At 46.6% G+C, this 2,759-nt stretch overlaps 1 protein-coding gene across 1 annotated transcript in view; it reads right to left on the bottom strand.

The window, feature by feature from the left end:
* The window catches only part of Commd7 (COMM domain containing 7), a gene marked incomplete at its 5' end in the record, with an annotated part of 33,958 nt that overhangs the window by 30,871 nt on the left and 328 nt on the right, over positions 1–2,759 (bottom strand). The window lies entirely within an intron of this gene.

The following is a 2,759-nucleotide window of genomic DNA, read 5'->3' as shown; positions in this document are numbered from 1 at the left end:
AAAAAAAAAAAAAAGGAAAGAAATTCACAGACTGAAAGCCAAAGGCTGGAAATCAATATTCCAAGTGACAGGAACTCAGAAAAAAATAGGAGTAGCAATTCTACTTGCAGACAAAGTGGATTTCAAACCAAGACTGATTAAGGTAGACAAAGAAGGTCACTACATCCCTGTAAAGGGAAAAATCCAAGAGGAAGAGGTAACAATCAAAAAAATATATGCATCAAATAGCAGTGCACCCAACTATATAAAACAAATGTAACAGACATGAAAAATCAGCTTTTGTAAATACAGAGAGGAAGAAGGGTCAAAGGGAGGGGGAAATGGGAAAAAAAGAAGCAAGATATATCATGTACATGTACAAAAACAAAACAAAAACAACTCTACCACTGAACTACACCCCCAGCTCTTACAATTTTTCTTTTTTTTTGTTTGTTTGTTTTTTGAGACAGGGTCTCACTATGTAGTTGAGACTGACGTAGAACTCACTATGTAGCTCAGGCTGGTCTCGAACTCACCGAGATCCTCCTGTCTCAGCCTCCAGAGTGCTGGGATTACAGGCATGCACACTACACCCGGCAATTTTGTTGTTCCCTTGGGAAGAGCTTTTTTTTGTGGGTTTTTTTTGGGGGGTACTGGGGATCGAATTCGGGTCCTTGTGCTTGCAAGGCAGGTGGCAGAACCATTGAGCCAAATCCTTGGCCCCCCGCTTTTTTTTTCCTTTTTGATACCTGGGATTGAACTTGGGACCTTGTGCTTGTGAGGCAGGCAGCAGAACCACTGAGCTAAATCTCTGGCCTTATGTTGAAATTTTTGTCTTAATTTCTTAGTTTAGTTTACTTTAGTTTAGTACTGGGGATTGAACCCAGGGAGCACTATGCTATATCCCCAACCAGCTCTTTTTATTTTATTTATTCTTTAATTTTTATTTTTTGGTACCAGGGATTGAACTCGGGTCCTTGCACTTGCAAGGCAGGCCACTGAACCGCTGAGCTAAATCCCCGGCCCTCTTTTTATTTTTTAATTTATTTATTTGGACCTTGCTTGCCAGGCAGGCATGGTGCCACTGAGTCACATCCCTGGGCCCTGAGCTTTATTTATTTATTTATTTATTTATTTATTTATTTATTTATGGGTACTGGGGATCGAACTTGGGTCCTTGAACTTGCAAGGTAGGCACTGGAACCACTGAGCTAAATCCTCAGCCCTCTTTTTATTTTTATGAGATAGAGTTTCAGTAACTTGCCCAAGCTGGTCACATTTTAGTGGGGGGGTTGATACTGGGTCTCAATGTGTAGTTCAGGCTGGCCTTAAACTCACTATGTAGCCCAGGCTGGCCTCAAACTCATGGCAATCCTCCTGTCTCAGCCTCCCAACTGCTGGGATTACAGGCGTGCACCACCATACCTGATTGGCCATGAATTTTTTTGTTGGGGGGTACCAGGGATCTAACACAGGACCTTGTATTTGCTAGGCAGGCATGGCGCCACTAAGCTAAAATCCTGCCTCAGCCTCTAAAAGTGTTCTGATTACCACCTACGTCTGCCACTGCACATGGCTGCAACTTATTCCTTTCTTTTTTTCCACAGTGCCAGGGATTGAACTCTTTACACTTATGAGGCAGGTATGGTGCCACTAAGCTAAAAATCCCTGGCCCCTAATGCAACTTATTTTTATCGGACAATGCAGGCTTAGATCATGCTTGGCATTGTAATCCTCCTTACCACTACTTTATGAAAAAACTTGTTTTTTTTTGCTTTTTGGTACCATGGATAGAACTCAGGCAGGGTGCCATTGAACTAAATCCCCAGCCCAAAAAACTTGTTTTTTTATTCATCAGCAAGGCCTATTACTACACGTGTGCATAGCTGTAGGGGATAATGAGACAAAAAGAGAGGGGTCCAATCTCCTGGCAAGTTATAATCCACTGTGGGAAACAATATGTATCTTTACAGTGGTAGGTGAGAAGCTGGGCATGGATCTTTGGAAAGAGGCATCCCTGAGCTGGGCGTAGTGGCACACACCTGTCATCCCAGCACTGGAGAGGCTGAGGCAGGAGGATTCGAAGCAAGTTGAAAGACAACCTGGGTAACATAGTAACTTCCAGTCCAGCCTGAACTACACTGAAACACACTGTCTCAAATAAGAAAATAAAATAAAGTAAGGAAGGCAGCATCCCAAATAGCAGGCAGGCAGAATGCCACATGCAGTCTTAATAGGGAAAAGGAAGCTTTGCCAGCTCTCCCACCACTGAGGCCTGGTCCTCCACTGTGCTTGTGATTTTTTTGCCTGGGGATTTCCGGGCACTTGTGACAAGTGCCTGCGTGGAGGGGTGGTCCCAGCCTTGTCCTAACCCTTCCAGGGCGGCCCGAAGCCCTACTGGGGGCCTGGTCATCACTGACACTCATTAGATCTCCAGATTTCCTGTCCCCACCAGGCTTCCCTGGGCCCCTGGGTTGCTGGGCTCAGCCTCTCCTTGGTCACAGCCAACAAACACGTCTGTCTGGACTCCATTGCTCCCCCAAACTCCCTCAGCGCCCCCACTCCGTTGGTCTCTTCCTCACACCTCAGCCTCGCCACGGTCTCCCCTCAGTCCCTCTTCTAGGACCCCACAAACTGTCCTCGTCCCAGGACTCCCCAGAAGTCCCTGATAGCCCCTGGAACTCTCCTCAGACACCACTGCCCGCAGGCCCTTCCCAGCCCAGCTCACACTCTCCAAGTGCACCCCAGGTTCCGCAGCCTGGACGCCCCCGCCCCGCCCC

The sequence above is a fragment of the Fukomys damarensis genome, unplaced genomic scaffold (assembly GCF_012274545.1).
Source record: "Fukomys damarensis isolate Sample0158 unplaced genomic scaffold, DMR_v1.0_HiC HiC_scaffold_22, whole genome shotgun sequence".
Taxonomy (NCBI): Eukaryota; Metazoa; Chordata; class Mammalia; order Rodentia; family Bathyergidae; genus Fukomys; species Fukomys damarensis.
The sequence above is the reverse complement of the archived record's forward strand: the minus strand, read 5'-3'. Positions and strand labels throughout refer to the sequence as shown.